This window comes from Pseudophryne corroboree, chromosome 4 (genome assembly GCF_028390025.1).
Source record: "Pseudophryne corroboree isolate aPseCor3 chromosome 4, aPseCor3.hap2, whole genome shotgun sequence".
Lineage (NCBI taxonomy): Eukaryota > Metazoa > Chordata > Amphibia > Anura > Myobatrachidae > Pseudophryne > Pseudophryne corroboree.
In genome coordinates this window covers 344,811,540-344,826,373 of record NC_086447.1, presented here as the reverse complement: position 1 = coordinate 344,826,373, position 14,834 = coordinate 344,811,540, and the positions used below count along the sequence as shown (strand labels likewise).

Below are 14,834 nucleotides of genomic sequence, written 5' to 3'. Positions count from 1 at the left end.
AGCGTTGTGCTCCTACCCTTGTGCCGCCATTACAACCGGCGACCCGCTAACCGGGACACCACGGCGGCGTGCTGCGGGTGTGTACGCTCGCCGTGGTGGGGCTTGCGAATAAGACCCTCAGGAGCTCAGTGTCCTGACAGCGGGGAACGGGATGATTAACCCTAAGGAGGTTGGGCCGTTCCCACCCCTCCCCCTTCCCAAGTCCCACAAAGTCAGTCTGGTGCAAACCAGACCTGCCTGAAAACAAAAAAAATAGAAAATTTATGCAGAAAACTCTTCAGGAGCTTCCCAAACGTGACTGGCTCATCCGGGCACATTTTCTAAACTGAGTCTGGTAGGAGAGGCATAGAGGGTGGAGCCAGTGCACAATATTGATTTCTTAAAGTGCCCAAGGCTCCTAGTGGACCCGTCTATACCCCATGGTACTAACGTAGACTATAGTATCCTCTAGGACGTAAGAGAAAAAAACATTACATTTTACTATACAATTCTTTCTACTTGCAGACAGGGCTTTGTTAGTTATGTTGAGGTCAGCAGTTCTCACTGACTGTCACAGATTGTGGCTTTAATGCCTTCATAAAAAGACTTCACTGTCATGAGAGAAATCGGCTTGCTGGCTGCTGTTCATTGCTACATTCAGAAGAAAACCCCAGGCTTTTGATTGCATTGCTGGGAAGATTATTATACCATACATAAGTCACTGCTGGTTTTCTGCTTTGCACCTGTTTGTATGTGACCTAAAGGAGAGATGTGAGTGTTTCGGTGATCCATGAAGGTGTGAATAATAACAGTGTGAGGCTCTCGGCCACTGTGTGAAGAGAGTCGCTGGCTGACACAATTGCTGTTTTCCTCAGTAGTGGCAGAAATCCAGCAGTGTTGCTGCTGAGCAGAGAGTTGGTCTTGTAAGACCTTTATTACATCTATTCAAAGCACTACATAGAGAAATGCATTTATATATACAGGGGAAAAATCCACATATTTTGCTAGGAAAACTTCGTTTTGGGTAGAGTTCACTATAGTGCAATAAGATACATAGAGGAAGATGTATTAAACCTTCTAAACAGGACAGGTAGAGAAGTTGCCTCAATTAATCAACTTTTAGATATCCTTTTATCAATGAAAATCTATAAAATGATAGCTAGAATCTTAATGGTTGATATGGGCAACTTCACCTGTCCTTTTTAGTACTACTAATGGTTCCCACTGAAGGCCCAGTTTTATTAAGGCAGCGCTGGTCCCTTAGCACCCGAAAGGGGGTGATGGGCAACAGGTAGCCCTCTGAACCTTTATTTGTAGCCCCCAAGTCTTTCCTGTTGTGTTTTTATATTTGTCTGTTATAGCGTGTCATGCATATTTAAAATGCCTACTTTTCATTTTTTTAATTAAACTAACCGCTGTACCTGGCTTCGCTCGAGCGCCCGTTTACCAGCAGCACTGTCACAACCAAATAAATATTTTCTCCTAGGCATTGTGAAATCTCCTTTAAAAACAAACTGTTAAGTGCTGCAGGACCTCCCACCCCACCATGCAGAGCCTCACCCTCCGCTCCCTGAAAACTGATCAAGATGATACTTGGGGGCAGATGTGCTGTACTAAGCCTAGGAGAGAGAGTTAGTGGATGTAGATAAAGTACCAGCCAGTGAGCTCCTAACTGCCACGTTACAGGCTGCATTTGAAAAATGACAGGAGCTGCTTCACTGGTACTATGGGATCAGCTGCTCCGTACAGTTGTATATTATGCAAATGATAAATGTTTCTCCAATGCCGATTGGTTGCCATGGGCAACTTCTCCACTGGCTCACTTCTCCACTATTTTCACTGCTTCATGAATAGACTCCATAGTACCAGGGAAGCAGCTCCTGTCATTTTTGAAACGCAGCCTTTAACATGGCATTTAGAAGCGCATTGGCTGGTACTTTATCTCCATCCACTTTATCTCTCTCCAAAGCTTAGTACGTAGATCACTTAGCCTGAAACCTGCCTGGGAAAATTTCCTACACAATGGTGAAAACCGCATCGCAATCTGTTCAGTGTTTGAGTTTATCGCAATCAGACAAACTAACAGACAGACTTTCTCCTTTTATAAGATGGGTAGTAGATGGAGATAGAGATGTTCGACAGCTGTGTGTCAATCATGTCCTCCAAGGCCACGTCCAACGCGTTTTGTCACCATTGGACTGCTGCTGCTATCCGGAGGCACTGGTGAACCGTCCACTTGCTTGTGTTTTTAAACTATGATGTATGCGAGCTTGTTACTTTTTAGTAAAACGTGTTTGATACTATATCTCATTGAGTGCGCCCTCATTTTCTTATTCTTTTGTAAGTAAGTGTGTGTGTGTGTGTGTGTGTGTGTGTGTGTGTGTGTACAATTAAAAAAATAAAAATAATTATATATATATATATGTGTGTGTGTGTTTCGTCACTGACTTCGAATGTTTCTTATTCAAGCTCAACCGAATATGATGCTGAAGGCACAGTGTGTTCAACCACCCAAGGTGTGCGTATTTCAGAGCGCAGCTGCGCACCCAAGAGTGGTATATCTATCTTATAAAATAGTCCCTGTTAAGAAGTAGTTCTACACGAGATCTAGGGTGAAACAGATACAGAATAGGAGGAAAAAATAGCCCTTTTCATAATCTTGTACAGATTATCATTGCATCAGTCATCTCTGGTGGGGATTGGTGTCAGGTCCTGTGAGTTATGTAGTTATTTATTTATGTTTTCTGTCAGAAATGTGTATTTCTGTCAGTGAGGCAGGGATGCGTGTCTCTTCTGTGAATAGTTTCTCTGTGAATGATGCTAGTGTTTACAGTTGTGGTTCTGTGATGAGGTTTTGGTAGCAGGTGGAAGTAGTTCAGTTGTGGGATCATTAGGAAATAATGCAGAGTCATGTGCTCTAGTGTGTCCAATCATGTTAGTCTGCATCACACACACACACACACACACACACACACACACACACACACACACGCTCTCTCTCTCGCTCAATCTCCCATCTAAAGTGATAGGAGATTGCGGGGCGATATTTAATTGATCCCGCTTATATCTCCCATATCATTTGGTTTAGCTGCGTAAAGCTAAACAAATCGGTGTGACTCAAAGTCCTGCTTGGGCGCCCAAACAGGTCACTGCTTTTGCGCATTTCAGTTTGCCACCCCCAGTGGTAGTGGGCTGAAATTACTTTTTTGCGCTCGTCTGCAGAAATATTTGAACAGCAGATAAGCACTGGTGCGGGGACCCACAATAAGAATTAAAGTCCGTCCATAATTTCTATCAGTCCCATGGCATCAGTCCACACTCCGTCCCGCTCCTCTCCTTACCCATCAACGTTTCATCACCGCTACTCTCCTCACCCGTCCACGCTCCATCCCCGCTCGCCCTCATGACCTGTCCCTGCTCATCTATCTCACCTCCCTGGTTCTGATAATGTCAGTCCGACTTTAAAAATGGTCAGATGGACATTGTCTGAACCGGGGCCGAAACCTTTTGGTTTTGACTGCGATTTCTGACAATCCACGTGTTTTCGGACGACAAGTCTGGAAATAAACAGCTGGCATTGAATAGGTCAGAACCCCTTCCAACCTAAACCTGTCGGAAGCTGCCGTCTTTCCGACAAGATGTCAGCTTCCGACACTTTCTGATTACACCCCAAAGTCTATATCTCGCGATTCTAATTTTTACTATTTATTAAACTGCTTATGAACTAACATGGAATAGACTCCTGTAAATGCAAACTTCAGGTCCCAATTTTACATTTGGGGGGGACACACGACTTCTTATTTTAGAAGAAAATATTTTCTATAAAAATCTTACAGCATGGCAATTTTCCTCATGTAATGCTAGTGTGTAGTTAGTACTGTGTATAATAATCCTGTCCTGTATGGCCTCATATTCGAACATATGTTTTTGTAGCCATCTGCTTGATTTAGTACAATTATTCCACATCACCCTTCTGTCACAGCTTTGTCTTAATTAGGTGTTAATTAAACTTCACTGTGAAGATTAAATACTCTTATTACAACATACTTTTTTAAATGATACAAAGCTGCATCTCTTACTAAATTGCATATATTGTGGTCTTTTGCTTGGGTAATTATATTGGGATTAATCTCTTATAACGCTGAAAACAACATCACAATTTATGGATCTCAAAATGGCACCTGGCATGTTTATCTAAGCAATTGTGAAATCTTCCTCTGCCAGTTGTGCATCAAATATCTCCATGAATTGTCACAATTACTGGTATTATTTTTTGTTTGTACCAGAAAATTATATATATATATATATATATAAATATTTATTTATTTTTTTCAAATAAAATCCATTATCAATACACATTTTTCTTATGTAAAATATTTTTTTTGTCTTATTTTAATTTTAAAGATCTAGCGTTCATTAACCATATGCCAAGCTGGGTTTTCTCTGGCATGGTTGCATCTGATACGATCATTAAGGAACACCCAGTGGGTGACTGCTGGAAGATTACTGCCAATGTTAAAGGGACCCCCTGGCCCCTCTGTATCCTTGGATCCCCTCCTAGTGTCTGCTGTCCACATTTATGGGGCATCCTGGTGGTGCGCAAAACAACCTACTGTTCCACCAGGGGCAAATGCAAGATCTGCTGAGGTGGGGGTCCAAAGAGGGGTGGAGCCAAGCATGGCAGTTGAGAATGAGGTGATCCAGCATATACCTGCTCCGTTAAACGTGTGTGTGTGTGTGTGTGTGTGTGTGTGTGTGTGTATAGATACACAAGTTATATTCAGTATATAAGTGTGTATGTATATATGTAATGTAATATAATATAATATACGCACTTCTCAAAAAAATAAAGGAAACCCTAAAATAACACATCCTAGATCTGAATGAATGAAATATTCTTATTAAATACTTTTGTTCTTTACATAGTTGAATGTGCGGACAACAAAATCACACAAAAATTATCAATGGAAATCAAATTCATTAACCCATGGAGGTCTGGATTTGGAGTAACACTCAAAATGAAAGTAGAAAAACACACTACAGGCTGATCCAACTTTGATGTAATGTCCTTAAAACAAGTCCAAAATGATGCTCAGTAGTGTGTGTGTGGTCTCCACGTGCCTGTATGTGCCCTACAATGCCTGGGCATGCTCCTGATGCGGTGGCGGATGGTCTCCTGGGGGATCTCCTCCCAGACCTGGACTAAAGCATCCGCCAACTCCTGGACAGTCTGTGGTGCAAAGTGGCGTTGGTGGATGGAGCAAGACATGATGTCCCAGATGTGCTCAATTGGATTCAGGTCTGGGGAACGGGCGGGCCAGTCCATAGCATCAATGCCTTCGTCTTGCAGGAACTGCTGACACACTCCAGCCACATGAGGTCTAGCATTGTCTTGCATTAGGAGGAACCCAGGGCCAACTGCACCAGCATATGGTCTCACAAGGGGTCTGAGGATCTCATCTGGATACCTAATGGCAGTCAGGCTACGTCTGGCGAGCACATGGAGGGCTGTGCGGCCCCCCAAAGAAATGCCACCCCACACCATTACTGACCCACTGCCAAACCGGTCATGCTGGAGGATGTTACAGGCAGCTGAACGTTAGCCTTGGCATCTCCAGACTCTGTCACGTCTGTCACATGTGCTCAGTGAGAACCTGCTTTCATCACAGGGCACCAGTGGCGAATTTGCCAATCTTGGTGTTCTCTGGCAAATGCCAAACGTCCTGCACGGTGTTGGGCTGTAAGCACAACCCCACCTGTGGACGTCGGGCCCTCATACCACCCTCATGGAGTCTGTTTCTGATCGTTTGAGTAGACACATGCACATTTGTGGCTTGCTGGAGGTCCTTTTGCAGGGCTCTGGCAGTGCTCCTCCTGTTCCTCCTTGCACAAAGGTGAAAGGTAGCGGTCCTGCTGCTGGGTTGTGGCCCTCCTACGGCCTCCTCCACGTCTCCTGATGTACTGGCCTGTCTCCTGGTAGCGCCTCCATGCTCTGGACACTACGCTGACAGACACAGCAAACCTTGCCACAGCTCGCTTTGATGTGCCATCCTGGATGAGCTGCACTACCTGAGCCACTTGTGTGGGTTGTAGACTCCGTCTCATGCTACCACTAGAGTGAAAGCACCGCCAACTTTCAAAAGTGACCAAAACATCAGCCAGAAAGCATAGGAGCTGAGAAGTGGTCTGTGGTCACCACCTGCAGAACAACTCCTTTATTGGGGGTGTCTTGCTAATTGTCTATAAAACCCCTTTCAGACATGCTCCAAATTCCGGGGATTTTTCACATGAACGCGCATCATCCCGGGAATTTGGCATGTGTGAAAGGTCACAACCCGGGAACACGTCCTGGGTTGCCGACCTTGCAATTGACCAGGGTTTTTCCCGGGACTTCAGTCCCGGAAAGACAACCTGGCTTAGGTCTGAAAAGTGCAACCTGGGAATTTGCTCCCGGCTTGCACCTACACACCTCTGATTGGCGCTAGACTGGAAGGGGCGGAGCTGTCTTGAGGGGGCGTGCACCGGCTGCTGTTGTCCGTGCTGCAGTGTAGTGGAGCAGCCAGCGCAGCTAACAGAGGCGGCCTGTGGTGGTGAGAGAGAGAGAGAGAATGTGTGTGTGTGTATGAATTTGGCATGTGTGTGTGTGTGTGTATATCACATGTATGTGTGTGTTTGAGTGTGACGTGTATGTGTAAGACGTGTGGGTGTGTATGTAACATGTACGAGTGTGACGTGTGTGTGTGTGTGACATGAGAGTAGCCTGGTCTGCCCTGGCTGTCAGGGCAATCCAGGCTTATGTCTGAAAGGGGTCGACCCGGGAATTTCCCAGGTCTCAGGTTAAGTGTGAAAGGGGGTTCCAGCAAAAACCCGGGATTTTTCAGAGGTGAAAATCCCGGGTCTGAAGCAGGGAAATTCCCGGGTCCTATGTCTGAAAGGGGTGTAATTTCCACCTGTTGTCTATTCCATTTTCACAACAGCATGTGAAATTGATTGTCAATCAGTGTTGCTTCCTAAGTTTGATTTCACAGAAGTGTGATTGACTTGGAGTTACATTGTGTTGTTTAAGTGTTCCCTTTATTTTTTTTGAGCAGTGTATGTATGTGTAATATAAATACACACACACACACACACACACACACACACACACACACACACACACACACACACACACACACACACACACCTATAAATACAGACCAAAATGACTGTCCTTTCTAAAGACCTGTCATTCGTCCACACTTTTAAACAAAAGCCTCTTGATTTTGAGGTAGAACTACATAGGTTTCGGAGGCCACTAATCCTGATGGATCATTTTTCAAAACAAGGGATAAAGAGTTATAAAGCGCACCCTTTTAGAGGCAAAAGCTTTGATCTCCCTACAAATACTCCCTCTATTGAAATACTATGTAGATTGGTGAAAAATGATGTGCTACCATCTATGCAACGAAAATGTCACTACCGCTCCAATTTATCCACTGAGGAAACAAAGTATTCGATCACTACATGACAACCAGTCAATAGTCATACGCCACGCCGATAAAGGCGGAGGTAGTCATTTTAAATAAATCTGACTATGTCTCTGAGGTGATGCGACAGTTGAATGATGCGCTTTGTTATAAGCAGCTCCGGTTTGATTCCACTGAGAAGTTCAAGAGTGAAATTGATGGCATCATCAACTTGGGGTTCCTAAATGGATGGATTGATGAGCATACTGTGCAATTCCTTACTCAGGGTTTTCTGATAACACCTTTGCTCCTATATTTTGCCTAAAGTGCACAAAACCCTAGTCAATCCCCCCCGGGGAGGCCCATTATTTCTTCTAGAGGGTCCCTTAGTCAGCCACTATCTCAACTGGTGGATTTCTATCTTCAGCCAGTAATTCAGAAAACTCCTTTTTTTATAAAGGACACCACAGATTTTTTGGTGAAACTAAAAAAGTTTGGTCAACCTCCATTAGGGTGTCGGTCAACCTCCATTAGGGTGTCTTCTGGTCACTCTTGATGTTGGTAGTCCAATATCTAAAATCGTGCAGGTATTGAATCTGCAAGAGAGGTCCTCACTGTTAGTCCATTCTACAATGGTCCACCTATTGAGTTTTTGGTCTTACTAATGGATGTCATATTACACACAAATTATTTTTTGTTTAATAATACTTTTTTTCTTAAACTAAACGGTACTGCGATGGGGTCGAATATGGCCCCATCGTATGGCAACTTGTAAATGTACAATAGGACTTATACACATATATTTATTTCTCTTACGTTTTAGAGGATGCTTGGGTCCACATTCGTACCATGGAGTATAGACGGGTCCACCAGGAGCCATGGTCACTTTTAGAGTTTAATAGTGTGGGCTGCCTCCTCCCTCTATGCCCCTCCTACCACACTCGTCTAGAAAATGTGCCCGGAGGAGCCGGTCACAGCTAGGGGAGCTCCATAGGAGTTTTTCTAGTTTTCTTATTTTTATAAGAGTTAGGCACAGGGAGGCTGCTGGCAACAGCCTCCCTGCTTCATGGGGCTTAGGGGCGGAGTAGTGACCAACTATCTGAGGGTAATGGCCACTAACTCCGCTGACAGGACACTGAGCTCCTGAGGGTTTCTATCGTAAGCCCCCGAGGCAACCGCTCGCTCCCGCAGCACTGCCGCCACCCCCTAACAGAGCCAGAAGAGGTCGGTGGTGAGTTGGACACCGGTGACCTGACACTGTACTACTTGCTAGCAACATTTACCTCAGGCCAGTATAATCTTTATGTGCGGAAATACGCGCCATTTTAGGTGGCGGAGCCTCTCAGAGTGGATCCAGAACTCACCAGCGCTATTTTCTCCTTGAAGATCACACTACTGAGACGCTGACAGGGAGCACTGACCCTCCACATAACTCCAGCTATCCTGTACGGTACCATGGGGTTATAGAAGGGGGATGAGAGTGTTATTCACATTACTGTGTAGTCTATTAAGGTTGCACAGTCAGCGCCAGGCATTTTATTATATATCTTTCTACTGGGGTGCTGTGTGGGCTGGCTCCATATCTCTGTCTCTCTGAAGGTACTGGGGGAAACTGTGTCTGACATTTTCCTGTGTGTGTGTGTGTGTGTGTGTGTGTGTGTGTGTGTGTTTATGCTATATGTCCCACATTAGCATGTATAGGGACTCTGCAGAGTATGTATCTTCTCCAGAAGAGTCTATTCCATGTACTCAGGAATGCAATACACTGTCTCAGCCCTCTAAACCCGAACCCAAGTGGGTGGCTTCTATTAAGGGTATGATATCCCAGATTTCATCTAGGATAGCTCATTATGAGACTGAAACACACGTTTTAAAACAATCTGTGGAGGTTTTGTCGTATTAAGCTCCCACTACCTCATCTAAGTCCCCTGGTTTATGCCCCCAAAAGTGTGCTCTTGCCCAAGTAATGCAAGTCGACACGGATACCGACTCTGATACAGGTGATGGGGACATACTGCGGGGGGAGGCATCCCTTGCTAAAGGGGTATAACTAATGATTGAGGCCATTAGGGATGTTTTACATTATTACTGACAAAGTTCCTGAACAAGTCAAGGAGGCTTATTTTACTGACGATAAGAAAGTCTCCCTTACCTTTCCTGCGTCTAGGGAATTAAACGCTATATTTGAAAAATCCTGGGAAAACCCAGAGAAAAATGTCCAGATCCCACTGAGAGTTCTGGTTGCTTTTCCTTTACCTGAAGAGGATAGGAGAAAGTGGGGAAAACCCTCCTATAGTAGACGCTTCTGTTTCTAGATTGTCTAAAAAGGTGGTTTACCTGTCCTTGGGTCTACTGCTTTGAAAGAACTGGCAGACCGCAAAATTAAGACTATGCTCAAATCCATACTTTTGCTTGTACATGGATTTCTAAATCCATAGTAAAGTGGTCAGGCACGTTACTAGAGGATTAAGATACTATGGATAGAAGTGACATTGAATTGTTTAAATGTCCCATACAGGATTCTGCGGGTTTCATGGTGAATGCCATGAAGGACCTTGGTTATCTGACTGCACGGACTTCTTCCATGGCTGTGTCGGCACGCAGGGGACTCTGGCTGCACCAATAGTCTGCAGATGCGGAATCCAAGAAGAGTGTGGAGAACCTACCCTGCACAGGTCAGGCCCTATTTGGGGAGGCTTTGGATCTCCACGGCAACCGCGGGTAAGTCAACTTTTCATCCCTCAGCCACTCCAATGCCAAAGAAATTATTTTCTGCGTCTACAATGCAGTCCTTTCGGACCGCAAAAGTTAAGAAGTCCAATTCCCCGTCCACCTTCTTCAGAGGTGGTCGAGGAAAATCCAGAAAACCTGCACAGACAGGTTCCCAGGAACAGAAGCCGAGCCCTGTTTCCTCAAAATCCTCAGCATGACGGTAGACCTCCCAGCCTGTAGGTCAGGCAGGTGGGAGCACGTCTACGAAATTTCAGTCAGGTTTGGGCGTCCTCAGACCTGGACCCCTGGGCTCAAGATATTGTATCTCAGGGGTACAGACTGGAGTTTCAAGAGCTCCCACCTCACAGATTTTTCAAATCCGGCTTACCAGCTTTGCTGACAGAGAGAGCTATCTTACAAGAAGCTATTCAAAAATTGGAAAGAGCAAATGTCATTGTTCCAGTTCCATCTCACCTGGAAAACAAAGGTTACCACTCAAACCTTTTTTGTGGTGCCGAAGCCGGACGGTTCGGTCATACCAATATTGAACCTCAAATCGTTAAATCCATATTTGAGGGAATTCAAGTTCAAGATGGAGTCTCTGAGAGTGGTGATCTCGTGTCTGGAGGAAGGGGAATTCCTGGTGTCCTTAGACATCAAGGAGGCTTACCTTCACATTCCTATTTGGCTGCCACACCAGGCTTATCTCAAGTTTGCGCTGTTGGACTGTCACTATCGGTTCCAGGCGCTGCCATTCGGCCTATCCACAGCACCGAGAGTTTTCACTAAGGTAATGGCGGAGATGATGCTTCTACTTCGAAAACAGGGTGTGAACATAATTCCATATCTGGATGATCTGCTGATAAAAGAATCGTCCAGGGAGAAGTTGTTACAGTCCATTGCTCTCACAACTCGACTGTTCCGGGATCATGGTTGGATCCTGAATTTTCCAAAGTCACATTTGGAGCTGACGAGAAAACTGTCCTTCCTGGGCATGATTCTCGACACAGAAGTGCAAAGGGTGTTTCTGCCGGTGGAGAAAGCATTGGTGATTCAATCAATGGTACGGGATGTCCTGAAGCCAGCCCGAGTATCTGTTCATCAGTGCATTCGCCTTCTGGAGAAGATGGTTGCCTCCTACGAGGCTCTACAGTACTGAATATTTCATGCACGGTCTTTCCAGCTGGATCTCCTGGACAAATGGTCAGGGTCTCATCTTCACATGCACCAGAGTATACGTCTGTCACCGAAAGCCAGAATCTCGCTACTCTGGTGGCTGCAAATTTCTCACCTCCTGGAGGGCCACAGGTTTGGGATTCAGAATTGGATCCTTCTAACCATGGATGCAAGTCTCAGAGGTTTGGGAGCAGTCACCCAGGGGGAAAACTTCCAAGGAAGGTGGTCAAGTCTGGAATCCAGGCTTCCAATAAACATTCTGGAACTAAGAGAGCCGTGTACAGCGGTCTTCTATAGGTGGCTCATCTTCTAAAAGATCGGGCCATTCAAGTTCAGTCGGACAGTGTAACGACAGTGGCCTACATAAACAGACTAGGCGGAAGGAAGAGCAGAGCTGCAGTGTCGGAGGTAACAAGAATCATACTCTGGTCGGAAAGACGCGGTGGCGCTGTCAGCAATCTTCATTCCGGGAGTAGACAACTGGGAAGCGAACTACCTCAGCAGACATGATCTCCATCCGGGAGAGTGGGGCCTCCACCCAGAGGTGTTTGCAGAGGTGACAAGTCTTTGGGGCGTACCTCAAATAGACATGATGGCCTCACACCTCACCAAGAAGCTTTGGAGGTATTGTTCCAGGTCGAGGGACCCACAGGCAGTAGCGGTGGATGCCCTGGTAACTCCGTGGGTGTTTCAGTCAGTGTATGTGTTCCCTCCACTGCCGCTCATTCCAAGGATTCTCAAAATAATCAAAAGAACAGTTCAGGCGATCCTCATTGCTCCAGACTGGCCAAGAAGGGCTTGGTACGCGGATCTTCTGGAGTTACTACTGGAAGATCCGAGGCCTCTCCCTCTTCAAGAGGACCTTCTACAGCAGGGGCCGTTCGCTTATCAAGACTTACCACGGCCACGTTTGAGGGCATGGAGGTTGAACGCCAGATCTTAGCTCGGAAAGGCATTCCGAAAAAGGTTATTCCTACCCAGCTAGGAAAGGAGTAACATCTAAACCTTACCATCGCATTTGGGAAAAAGTATGTGTCTTGATGTGAATCCAAGAAGTTTCCTACGGTGGAGTTTCAACTTGGGCGGTTTCTCCTCTTATTCCTGCAAGCAGGTTTGGATGAGGGCCTCCATTTGAGCTCCTTTAAAAGTCCAGATTTCGGCCTTGTCCATTTTCTTCCAGAAGCAGTTGGCTTCCCTCCCTGAGGTTCAGACTTCGAAAGGGGTTCTGCATATCCAGCCTCCCTTTGTGCCGCCTACGGCACCCTGGGATCTTAACATGGTGTTACAGTTCCTCCAATTGGATTGGTTTCGAGCCTCTACAGGAGGTTAAGGTCAAGTTTCTCACTTGGAAGGTGGTCACACTGTTGGCATTAGCATCGGCTAGGCGTGTGTCGGAATTGGTGGCATTGTCCTGCAAGAGCCCCTTTTTGATTTTCCATGAAGATAGAGCTGAGCTCAGGACGCGTCAGCAGTTTCTTCCAAAGGTTGTCTGCCTTTCATATCAACTAACCTATTGTGGTGCCAGTGGCTACTGACTCCTCAATTACCTCAAAGTCCTTTTAGATGTTGTGAGGGCTTTGCAGATTTATGTGAAGAGGACTTCACGTTACAGAAAGTCAGACTCTCTGTTTGTCCTTTTTATGATCCCAACAAGATTGGGTGTCCTGCTTCTAAGCAGACGATTTCTCGCTGGATCAGGTTCACTATCCAGCATGCTTATTCTACGGCAGGCTTGCAGTGTCCAAAATCTGTTAATGCCCACTTTACTCGTAAGGTGGGTTCTTTCTGGGCGGCTGCCCAGGGGGTCTCGGCTTTGCAGATTTGCCGAGCGGCTACTTGGTCAGGGTCGAACACGTTTGCTACGTTCCACAGGTTTGATACTTTGGCCTCTGAGGACCTACAGTTTAGTCAGTCAGTTCTGCAGGAGCCTCCACGCTCTCCCTCCCGTACTGGGAGCTTTGATACATCCCCATGGTACTAATGTGGACCCCAGCATCCTCTAGGACGTAAGAGAAAATAGGATTTTAATTACCTACCAGTAAATCCTTTTCTCATATTCCGTAGAGGATGCTAGGCGCCCACCCAGCGCTTCGTTTTCCTGCAGTTGTTCCTTGGCTCAGTACTGCCTTGTTACTTGGTTTAGTCCTGTGTGGTTACTTGTTTAAGTACTGTATTCAGCTGTTGCTGAGATTGTTCAGGCTGTTGGGCCTGGTTTGCCTTGTTATGTGTGAGCTGGTATGAATCTCACCACTATCTGTGTATTTTATTCTCTCGAAGTATGTCCATCTCCTTGGGCACAGTTTTTCTAGACTGAGTCTGGTAGGAAGGGCATAGAGGGAGGAGCCAGCCCACACTATTAAACTCTTAAAGTGCCAATGGCTCCTGGTGGACCCGTCTATACACCATGGTACTAATGTGGACCCCAGCATCCTCTACAGACTACGAGAAAAGGATTTACCAGTAGGTAATTTAAAATCCTAATAACATACTATCGCGCGTACACACACACACACACACACACACTCACACTCACACTCACACTCACACACACACACACTCACACACTATGTATGTGTATATATGTATATATATGTGTATGTATATATATATATATATATATATATATATATATATATATATATATATATGTGTGTGTGTGTATGCATTATATGTGTGTATTTAATATGTTTTTTATGATTTTAAATTATTAAGCCTCTTACAAGTCCCTCTTGGAAGCAGACAGCAGCAGCAGCATTGAGTGGAGGAGGGACGGAGCGAGAAGGTGGCACACAACAGGGAGTCACTCTAGTCGACAGGTTCTCAATCTCTGTCCTCGGGACATCACACGGTTCATGTTTTTCAGGTCACCTGTAGATTTTTCAAATGTGACAGTTGGTGATACAAAGTGCACCTGCTGGGTGACATGGAAAACGTGGACGTGTGGTGTCCTGAGGACCGAATTAAGAACCACTGGTTCTAGTCTTTATAACTCGTGATTCGTGGGTGTTTAAAGGGGTGGAGCGAATGTCTGAGGGGAGGGGCTTAATGACGGGCCGCGGCATGCGGCCCCTTTGCAAGAAAAAATTTTTGTCTGGGAGTTTCTGTGTACTCAGAACCCCCCCGTGTGCCACTGTCCCTCACATGCATCCACTCGGCAGCGGCACAAAGGAGCAGCCATTGGGTGCCCCGTAAATATATACCTTTACTGCAGTGAAAAGCAGCTGCCATGGACATGCAGCCAGGCAGGGCTCTGTCCCTCTCTGTCTCCCTCTGTGTATATACCTGCCGGCTGTAGAAAACACAGCCGTCAGGGACATGCAGCACACTGTCCACGTCTACCCGTGAGGGTATACCCAGTAGCTGCAGAGAAGAGCAGCTGCCAGCAAATACAACTTTATAACCGTAGTAAGTAGAGAGTAGTAGCTGCCACTAGGACAGATCAGTATACAACCATAGTAATATTAAATATTGTTTATTTTTTGCTGTGTGTTGATTTTCTCAATACATCTGAATTATGATTTT

General features: G+C 45.6%; 1 protein-coding gene across 7 annotated transcripts in view; it reads left to right on the top strand.

The window, feature by feature from the left end:
* IL1RAP (interleukin 1 receptor accessory protein) overlaps window positions 1-14,834 on the top strand; it is a 624,106-nt gene that overhangs the window by 91,944 nt on the left and 517,328 nt on the right. The window lies entirely within an intron of this gene.